Source organism: Octopus bimaculoides, chromosome 20, assembly GCF_001194135.2.
Source record: "Octopus bimaculoides isolate UCB-OBI-ISO-001 chromosome 20, ASM119413v2, whole genome shotgun sequence".
Lineage (NCBI taxonomy): Eukaryota > Metazoa > Mollusca > Cephalopoda > Octopoda > Octopodidae > Octopus > Octopus bimaculoides.
The window spans coordinates 24,981,181-24,992,710 of record NC_069000.1 but is presented as its reverse complement, the minus strand read 5'-3'; the positions used below and the strand labels follow the sequence as shown (position 1 = coordinate 24,992,710).

Below are 11,530 nucleotides of genomic sequence, written 5' to 3'. Positions count from 1 at the left end.
TTTATCCCCCCCCCAACGTCACTTGACAACCGATGCTGGTGTGTTTACGTCCCCGTAACTTAGCGGTTCGGCAAAAGAGACCAATAGAATAAGTATTAGGCTTACAAAGAATAGGTCCTGGGATCGATTTGTTCGACTAGAGGTGGCGGAATGGAGACGGCTTCATAGATGACTGAACTAATCCTGCATGCCTGGGTTTAGTGGACAAGTATTTTGGTTTCTGTGGTTACTGTCTTGAGTAGGATCTTGATCGTTTTATGTGAAATGATGTTTTTCATATTAGGGGCGCAGCTGTAGGTCGTTATTACAGAACATCTAATGAAGATTTTATTATGACAATGGGTATCAGAGAAATTTATTTATCAGAGCTAGGATTTTTTGACCTACATCAGTTCAGATATTCAAGGGGAAAGCGATAGCGGCAGTGAACCATTTGTCTTTCTTAGTTCTACTCTTAGCTTTAGTTCCTCTTTCGATTGTGTGTGTGTGTGCTGAAGGATTAAAATTTAAATTAATCAAAGGGCATACTTAGTATGTCAACCCGCTGGAAATAACAGTCGAAACTCTTATTTAAATCTCTAAAATGCACTGATAATAACTACAGAAATCAACCGAAAGCAAATCAGGTTAATAAAATCTCCTAACGTACATTTAAGTATATGGACTCACGTGAACCGGTTTCTGCACTGGCAAAAAATTGCCTTAACTTCTTCAGCACGCATTACCATGATAGAGACCCAACCTATCGTATTGAAGTCTGCGCTGCAACTGATTCATTTTGCGCTGAAATCAACTACAGCCACCACGTGAGTCCATATACTTAAATGTACGTTAAGAGATTTTATTAACCTGATCTGCTTTCGGTTGATTTCTGTAGTTATCATCAGTGTATTTTTGGCAATTTAAATAAGAGTTTTGACTGTTATTTCCAGCTGTTAGACAAACTTAGTATGCCCTTTGATTAATTTTAATTTTAATCCTTCGGCGATTTAATGCTTTTCTTGGGCCTGCAATCGCCTGTATTATTGATTCTGTTATTATCATTTTTTTAAATAGTCGTTCCAGATAATAACAAAATCTTAGCAAATTAATTTTTCGAGAATTGTTTTTTCTCGTGAATTGTTTGCCCTTGTATCGAGAGTATATACATACGTATGTATACATATATATTTGTATAATTTTACCTAAAAAGGTTATTTAATTAATTAATTAATTAATTTTACCCTTTAATCATTAATATTGAAATTATAACTTACTCCCTGATCGAAAACTGCAATTTCTGCGGGATTGCTCGTAACATACGCGTGGGTACAAGGGATAAATATGTATTCCCATTAGGCTGTGTAAATTTTGGAAGTGTTGGTTGGATATCTGTTGCGCGATGACGCTTGATCGTGTGCATATTTAACCCTAGCACTTTCAAATTTTATATTTGAAATGCTACGCTGATGATGAGAAATAAGTAAGTAAATTTACTTTAATCTCGAAACGCGTATGTGGCTAATCGGAGTCGTGTGGATTCATTATTTTTCTTTTTACCTACGTAAAAAGTGTGTTACTGTCTGGGAGATTCTTACGGTAGTAGAAAAGGAATTTTTAACTCCTATTTCTAAATTTGGTATGTGGTGAAGCAATTAGCTGACTCCTAATTATAATTAAGTTTATAATTATAGAATATTTGTATTCATACATATTAGACAGACAGACAGACAGACAGACAGACAGATAGATAGATAGATAGATAGATAGATAGATAGATAGATAGATAGATAGATAGATAGATAGATACACACACACACAGACACACAGACAAACAGACAAACAGATAAAGTGAGTGAGTGAGTGAGTGAGTGAGCGAGTGATGAGTGAGTGGTATAAATTGTAATTAAAATGACCCTTTAGAAATTCAGTAACTATAAACGCTGATTATTATTATTTGATATGTTGGAAGGCATTTGCTTAAATGGTTTTATGGTGGTTAATATATAAATTTATTAGATATGATGATGTGGTTTTATGGGGGAAGAATCTCCGGGAAAAGTTCATTTTGTGTATATATCTCTCTATGTATTTAGTCAAATTAACCTAACAGAATAATATTTAAAGGGTAAGCCATTCTAATGCTATTATGTTATTTAAAGAATACGTCTTGTCATTTCAGGATTCCGCTTGGTGAAATGCCAATATAATATTATACAAATAAGAATGTGCGTAAAGAAACATTATTTCTGTCTTCAATAATAGCATATTGAGAAAAAAAACATTTTGTGGAAGCTAGAAATTGCAAATGCAGTAGGCTTATATATACTAAATGTAATTCAAAATAAATCCGTCTATTAACGGCGGGATTTATAGAGATGACGCCATATCAATCCCCATACGTAACAACAAACAAAAAGAATGTAAGCAAGCTATTCAGGAAATTGAACCCAGAAATTAGAGTATGTAGCAATTCTAAAATAGATGATTATTTAGAGTAACATGTAACGTCATATTATCTCATCTTCTTCGCCCACTCATTCTAGAGAGGGTCGTAGGAGGAGAGTCTTCAAGCACTTCTTCCATCGGATCCTGCCAGAAGTTACCATTTCCAATTGATTTGGTCTTCTGAAGGGAGACCAACCGAACTAATGAGTGTTATCCAACCGTCTTGCTTGTGCTCTATCCCTGAAACTCCAGCCGGCTGGTTTTTCCTTTAAAACCTGTCCAGTAATTAACTTTGCCTAACATGTAAACTTACTGACAAATTCCAACCTATCAAGTTAATATTATGTATAAAACTCAATCGTAACAACCCATCATGCGTTCTTAGAGCTTTCACCATCACTTTACTAAATGATAAAGCCTCATTCACAGAGTACCAAATTTGTAAAATAATTCAGCAGCATTTAGCAGTTTTAATGTTACAATGTTAGTACAAATAATCTATTATACTTTTCTATACAACTTTACTAAAAGTTGGCTGGGCTACACTGATGAACTTCGCTAATGCCCTATCGTCTATTATTAACAAAAATATATTAATAATCTAAATTACACGGACTAAATAACAACACTACCCACAAAATGTAATAATAATTAATACGTCTAGTCACTGGCAACTGTCGCTAGATGTTGGTATTGGTAATTTATTCAAGCACAGTCAAAGTAACGTTAATCAGGGCAACATAGAATACATTGAACGGCAAATCAATTTTATATCACACATACTTCGTAGGCACATCCGCCATCATATTTTCTATAAAGAAATACATAAAAACAAACATTATGTTTGTGTGTATGTGTGTGTGTGTTTGGAAAAAATTGCTGGACTAAAGAGTCATTTCTGGTCACGTAGACTAACTCTAACCATCTTCTAGTAATTTTGAACTGTAAATATTCGGCTCCATATTACCTACGCGTTTGTGTTGTTAGTTTTTAACCACTTTGGTGTCTATGTGTAAATACTCTCTCAGTGCTGGAGAAGAGCCTTACTCGTTGCAACCTTATATCTACTCATTGCAACCTTAGATCAACAAGTACTATTCGAAGTCGCTATTTTCTCATACTAACTTTTATTACCCTTAGCTGTATATGATGCAGTCAGTCCTTTTGCTGACGTTGATAATTTTATTATTTCGCTGTTGTTCTTCTTTTTCAATATTATTATATTTCGTTTTGATATTTCTGTTGCTATCACTGCTGTTGCTATTCTCTTATCACTTTGACTACTACTCTTAGTTGTTAATAAAGAAAACAATATTGCTGTTATTGCTAGGGTTGCTAGGGTTGCTTCTGCTGTTGCTACTGCTTCTGCTGCTACAACTACTACTGTTGTTGCTGCTGGTATTGCTGCTGCGGTTATTCTTGTTGCTTTGTTTTATCCTTGTTGTCCCCATGACACTGTTGCTACTATTGTTGTTATGCTGCCGTTGGCCTCATCGTCTGTTGAACCGCCCGGTTACGCAGCAGCGAAATCCAAAGTATAGAACATAATACAAACGACAAACGAAGTAGCAACCTCCATTACGAAATATCGTCGTTTTCTTCATCATTAGCTTGGGTTCTTTTTTCTTTTTCACTTTCAATTGTTGTAATTATTTTGTTTATCTATATGTTGTTATTGTTGTTACTTTCTTTTGTATGCGATTTGAATTTGTTTGAAGAAAATATTTACCTCTGTATATGTTGATTTCATTTTTTTTTCTTTTGTTACTATCTTAACATGTATATTTTAACATTTATATATCACCTGGTGGATATCATTTTAGATATGTAGTATGTATTCTAGATGAAGTAAGAACTCAACTTATGGCTATGTAATGTAATTTTGGTGTCGTTCTTGTTCTTGTTTTTGTTATCTAGCAATGACTTGGCTGACCTTCATCAAATGCATTCTGAGACCATCCTGTCTTTATCATGTTTTCAGATATAGTGTATCTAAGATTATATTACCAGTGAGTCTTTCATATGGAAGGGAACGATTTAGTTGCTATTCCTAACATAGTAGAGTTTACAAGTAACAACGTAGTGTGTCTCTTGTTGACATGCACCTGTTAATGTCATTTGGTAGAATCATCAGAGCGTTGGAAAATTGATTTGTCGTATTCGTTCTGGCTCTTATGTTCTGAGTTCAAATCCCGCTAAAGTTAACGTTGCCTTTAATCCTCTCCCACTCAAAATTGCTGGCTTTGTGTATAAATTAGAAACAATTGTTATCAGTTTCCCTCTAAGGCCATCAGATTGGCGTAGTTATTAGACTGAGGAAAAATAATTCCTTACATTATTTTCGTTCTGAGTTCTAGTCCCAAACAGGTCAACTTTACCTTTAATTCGTATGGGAGTCGATAAAGTTAGAATCAATCAAGTACTAAGACAGACCTAATCGACTAGATCCCCTCCCTACCAAATTGCTTCCGCAATCGATAAAAGTCAGATAAAATTAGGTATCGTCTCGGTTTTGTTCTTTTTTTTTTTTTTGCCTATTATAGGGGTCATGGAGTTCTGATTTTCTTTTGTTTGCTTATCTTTTGGTACAGTGTTTTGCAGTATTTTGTTTAGTTACATTTTTTCAACTTGTATTTGTATTTACTTTCTACTTATCTTTAAATTTATTCCATTTAGTATTATTAATATCATTGTTATTAATCGCATTTTTATGACAGGAAGACATACATATACACATATACCATACACACACACACACACACACACACACACATTCACATATACACACATTCACATATACATACATACGCGCGCGCACAAGAATGGGTGGATGGATGGATCTCATTAAGCTCTCTAATATTTATTGCAGATCATGGGGTTCAATGCTGTTGACTACTCTCGATCACTGTTCTGGAACAGACCATGAGGTTGCCCGATGAGTCCTTACTAAGTGTCGTCACTGTCCAAGCCTTCAGAGTTCTGGCCTTCTGTTAGTCCATCACCGTCGTCGCTACACTTTGTCCTTAAGAAAGATATTTCACCCTCCCTAACGGATCTCTCCTCATAGTATGCATATATTGTTTTATTTCTTCTTACCATAATCATTATTATTATCATCATCATCATCGTCATGTTTTCCTTATTTTCCATCATTATTTCAGTTTCTTCTTCAGATACTTTTTCTTCACATATTGAATTACATCCTGTGTTCAAATCCCACCGAGGATGATTTTGCTTTTCATACTTACAAAAAATATATAACAAAGTACCAACAGTTACTGGTATCGATATAATCGATTATATCCTGCCCCAAATATATACGATTGTGTGCTTATGTTAGAAACCATTGTTGCCTTTGTTATTTTGCTTGTTGCATCCTCCTGTTTCAGCGTTACGCTTAAAACAATGGAAGGGATTCTAAGACACCATCGAAACTTTTTAAGAAGATGAAACATATTTGAGTTTCACACTTTAAACAACCTTAACTACGGAACCAAATCAAAGACATAACACAAGCTAACAATTTTTTCTGTTGTCAAAAATTTGGACCTGAACTTGAGATCTTTTTGACAAATAGAATTCCAAAATGACATCCAATTATTACCATCAAGTCAAGATTTTATGGTACTGGATCCATAGAATTTAATTGCCTTCAGCTGCAAGGCATAATTTACAAACGTACAAAGAAATTGGTTTTTCTTCAAAATCAGAATGTTTTCTTAAAATTCTACTGAAAAGTAGTAAAAATCTTAAAATTTCTACAGATAAATTACGTTGTTTATGTCTGATTCCCCATGATTCCCCTATTCTGATTTCCCTATTCGCATCTATCTTTCTGTCAGTTTGAGCGGTGAAGTTCCAGAGGAGTGAGATGTGATCATTTTCAAGCACTGGAAGTGGTTTGAGTTCCCACCAGTTTTTATCATGGGGCAGGTCCAGGTGTTTACAAACTACCCAGTGAATATGCTGTGCTGCTCTATCATGCCTGTTGAGATACTCTGTAGGTGCAAGAAGGCTGCACATGGAGACAACAGGATCAACGGTTTCATTTTGTTGTTAGTATAACGACATGTTGGGCTATTGCCGTTCTTCAATACGTTGGCTTGGTAGCTCCTTGTAGGTAGGCATTGGTCTTGGGTTGCTATGATAAATACTTCTGTTTCTAATTTTAAGCCAGAAGATGCTAACCATTGATGAGTAAGGGCTTTGTCAACATCGGCATTATTAGCTCTCTTTGGGTATTTGCCATTGAGTAGTTTTTCTTGCCAGTTATCAGTAAGAATATCAAAGGCAGCAGTTTATATACACTTAGCATTTTTGTGCTTGTTTCCACAACGTCTAATTCTGAGATTTATTGTATTTGGAATTTACTTAGATATTCTTTTGCCTGTTTTGTTATTGAGTATGATGCATTATTATTTTCATGTTTTGAGACAAGTTTTAACATCCTGCCATCAGAGTTTTACAGGTAGGTATTTAGGCCAATTGTAGCAATCTTCATTGTTAATTCATTATTATTATTAAGACGGTGATCTGGCAGAATCGTTAGCGGTATTTCGTCTGCTTCTTCGTTCTAAGTTCAAATTCCGCCGGAGTCGACTTTCCCTTTAATCCTTTAAAATAAGTATCAGTGAAACACTGGGGTCGATGTAATCGACTATACCCCTCCCCCAAAATTACGGCCCTTGTGGAAAAATTTGAAACCATTATCATTATTATTATGATTATTATTATTATTATTATTATTATTACTAATTATTATTATTATTATTATTATATTTGCTGCAGAGTACATGGGATGTGTTTTCAAACGCTCCAAGTAAGTTCAGTTCAAAACATTTGTTTACACCATTTTGGTGCTGCTGTTTTGTTTTCCATTTTATTCCAAGTTGTCAATAGAAACACCAGAAATCTGTCACTAGTTTTTCCGAGTTTGTTTGGACCCTCGTGAGGTCATATTCGGCCCTCTAAATAAGTTCGGTGGGTTTAATCACATACAATTCAACAAGACGGCGGAACGCATCTTGAAAGAGTTAAGGAAAAAATCTTCTCCTCCCGCAGTGCTAGTGACTGCTGATGATTTCCCTCCCCTTCCTTCCGTTACTGGCAACAATGCTGGAGAGGAAAAGTGAGGATGTAAAAGTACTCCGTAGTAACATCAGTGTCAAAATCGACAGCAGCAGCGGTAGCAGTAACAGCGGCGGCAGCAGTAGTGACAGCAGCGGCGGCGGAGGTGACAGCAGGAAACAGTAGTAGTAGTGGTAACAACGAAAAACAGCAACAGCAACAGCAGCAGCAGCGACCGCAGAGACAGTGGTAGCAGAGATAGCGTTTTTGTTAATAACGCAACGGATTTTAGCAGAGAAAAAAATGTTAACATTGAAGGCAGAGAAGTGGAAAATAGGAATGACAGTGGTGGTGAGAGTGGCAACAGTGGAAATGGCTACAACTCCACTATCACTACCAACAGCAACACCAACATCAGCTATAACAGCAACAACCACAACAACAGCAACGTCGACGACAACAAAAATAATAACAGGTTTGCTGAGGTAACGAACACAAAGGGAGAAATGTTTCCCATCCCACTCGATGACAAAACTCGTGAACTCTTGAAAGCGAAAGATATCATTGAATTGGAGTGGGGTAAGGCTACAGTGCTCGTGCCTCCCGAAAAAATAGAAGCAAAACTGTTGAAGAGCTGAAATAGCCTCCACCAGTCATATTGAGAAGGTCCTCAGAGAAATTTTAATAGATGTGGCCCATATACAGGGAGGGAGGCAGTTTGCCAGTATTGAGGTCTTCTGGTATGGGATCAACTTGGAAATATTAATCCATGTGAAACCAGAAAACATCGAGAAGTTCCTGGACTTGAGCCAGTTGCCGAATGGAGTGAAACTGCGTGTCGTTGCGGAAGGCAGGGAGCCTAGATGTGACATCTGTAGGGCCACAAGCCATCTGAGAGCTTTCTGTCCAAAAATGTTGGGAGGTATGCGGCCACACTTGCAGCCTACATCGCACCCCGAACAACAGCAACAGCAACAACAGAGACCTTTTAATAAAACGGTAGCCACATCTCCAACAACAACATCAGAGGATAGTGAACCCATAGAATGGGTAAAACCACCCAGAGTATCTGTCAAACCAGCCCCTTCACCCTCTCTCCCTAGCATACACTCACATCAACATGCTCACACTACCACAAACACACTCACACTCCCCGAGAGAGATTCTACAAACACTAGTCCTTCCTCGTCCCGTAGTGAATATGAGCAAAAAATCGTAAAAGACAAAGGAAAAAGAAGACAGACGAAACTACATCAACACCTGAAAACACAGAAACCCCCAGTGCATCGAACATGGACACAGCACAACCAACACCAGTACCACCATCTCCACTACTACCACCACCTTAACCAAATCCACCAATGCACTCACAACCACATGTAGCCCTAAAAAGAAGGCTCACAGTCACCAATACAGAAACACCGAATTCTGCTCGTGAGGAGAACCAACAAAATTTGTTGGCTCTCATAGTCAAAAACAAGGAGATTGAGAGAGAGGGTGCAATTTACGACACCAGCACCCTTAGGGTTCCGGATCGCTTAATACTCTTTCGGCTACCCCTAAAAACATACAAAGAAATTAAAAGGGATTTCCCGCATGACATGGGAAGGCCAAACGTCCTCGTCACGAAAAGGCTTTTAGCTGGTTTCCCAGAGGAACTAGATCCGAAGTTCGCTCTTTCTTTCTTTTCCTCGAGACTTTTGAGCCATCGTAGTGATTGTCAGAGTGGGATGCATAAATGTTCGCGGCCTGAGGTCACTCTGTAAACAAGGTCGCTTGCTCAATGACCTCAGGTCGCTAGGTTTGGATGTGATAGCAGCCAGTAAGACCATTTCCGACACACGTGATCTTGCACCCAATTTCTATGATTATGAGATCTACACATCTCTTAGTGGGTCCGGCGGGAGAGGTGGGGTGGCAGTGCTGTTTAAATAAGGCCTGGATCTCGAAGTTCGGACGATCTTCCTGGACCTGGAAGATAAGTTGGTGGTCCTGGACGTGAACGATAGTGAAGGTGGTACCTTTAAACTAGTCACTGTTTACGCCCCCACAGGGGCGCGGCAATCAGATGTTTGGAGGTTTTCCTTGTGACGCCACGCTTTTTAATGTTAGTGGGTGACTGGTTTCGACAGCTTGGATGCACGCCTGGATAGGGTAGAGCTAGTTGATAAGAGAGTGGGAAGTAAAAGCCTCACATACCTGGTCAGCTGCTTTCAGTTGACTGATAGGTACCGACTGGACTTCCTGAATGCCCCAGAGTGGACATGGACGAACTGCATCGGGTCTTTCAGACTGTATCCATTTTGTAGGCCTGTAGACAGAAGTAATATATTGTCCACGTTTCAAAGTCGGACCATAAGTTTGTGATCTGTATGGTCGACATAGATAGGATCTATAGACAGGGACCCGGATATGGAAGCTAAACGCGTCCTACCGGGCGCGCCAAATTTTCAGGTTAGTAAGTTAGTCCATCGAGATTTGGCGTACACGATCGTCAACAGCCATTGTTGGATAGCCCTGAAATGACTATTAGAGTAGAGGCGGTAGGTTTTAGTAAGGAAATAGCATTAGAGGAATCTAGGATAGAGGGAGACCTAGATAGGAAGCTAGAAATTGAGCTTAGGAAAAGACGTGCTAGTGTGAGATTCGCTTTTGGTCAATTCTTCAATGCCAAGTACGAAGGTTTCATTGTCAGAGCTGAGGCACGTGCATTGAGACGGGAGTGGACGAAAGCTGTTCGATTGGCCCGGGTGACAGAGGCGCTTCGTAGAGACAAAGCAACAATTCGGTTTTTGGTGAGCTGTGATGGGTGCATGATAACTAAGTCCAAGCAGATGAATGCAAAATTTCAGCAGTACTTTGCCGAACTGTATGAGGGCGCGGTGGTGGATTTCACCTCCTATCTCAGTGGCATGCCACACCTCTCAGCCAGGGATGCCGAGTTCTGCGAAATTCTGATAACAGCCAAAGATATACGGGAAGCTATGAAGGCTTGCACAAGAAAGAAGTGTCCGGAGCAGGATGGTCTGCCCTTCGAGCTTTATTTTCATATGCCAGACTTGTTTGGTGGTCTGCTGGTAAACATCTGCCACAACTGGCAGCAGAACGGGAGAATTTCCAGTGCTGTGAGACGTGGATTGGTGGTGGTGTTGAGAATGGAACCGAACTAAGGAATAGAATTGAAGACTTTAGGCTTATGACTCTGTTGAATGCAGATAAGATTTTGCCTAGGTGGTAGCCAATAGTTTGGCGCTTGTCGTCGATAAGTTGGTTGGTGACACGCTGATATGCACTATCTGAGAACAGGGCTATCCACAACCTCCACTTCACGCGCTACATGATAGAGAGAGAGTGGGTAAGGAGCCTGGCATGGGTGGGGCCGATCAATTTCGATCACTCGAAAGCTTTTGATAAAGTCTACCACTTCTCTCGCAGCAGCGAGTTTCGGTCCCGTTTTCAGAGTCTGGATCGCTGCAATGTACAGCGGCATCTGTTCGGTGGTCAAAGTAAATGGCCGCCTTTCGGAATCGTTTAGAATCGCTCGTTCGGTCCGTCAAGGATGCCCACTGTCGCCTCTTCTGCACGTACTGGCTCTCGACCCATTGCTGCGGAAAATGAATATTTCGAGGGACATCTCGCGTGATCTAGGATGCAGAAGGTTTATGTCGGCTTACGCAGACGTCACTGTAATAGTATCGGACATCTCGGAAATCGAGGTAGTCGGTACTGCTCTAACGGAGTACGAAGCGGTGACAGGAGCAAAGATCAACCAGGAAAAGTCGGTGGACCTGCAGCTCGGTACCTGGAGAGGCAGGTCCATGCCAACCGACAGTATTGTAGAGCGCTGGGCAGGAGTACCGGTTAAACTGCTCAGGGTCTGGTTTGGTCCGGACCTCCAGGTGGACAAGAACTGGGGGTAGGTGACGAGCAGAGTAGCCAATGTTACCCAGAAATGGGCAGAGAGGAAGCTGTCCCTGAAGGGTGGGGTTGAGATGGTGATGCGTACATCGCTTCCGTCATCTACTACCACCTGACC

At 39.5% G+C, this 11,530-nt stretch overlaps 1 protein-coding gene across 1 annotated transcript in view; it reads left to right on the top strand.

Moving 5' to 3' along the window:
• Positions 1-11,530, top strand: part of LOC106879112 (thyrotropin-releasing hormone receptor) — an 86,712-nt gene that overhangs the window by 43,690 nt on the left and 31,492 nt on the right. Inside the window, exon 2 of the transcript XR_001410596.2 lies at positions 5,297-5,493. The gene's annotated coding sequence lies outside the window, so the exon portion shown is untranslated. The remainder of the gene's footprint in view (positions 1-5,296; positions 5,494-11,530) is intronic.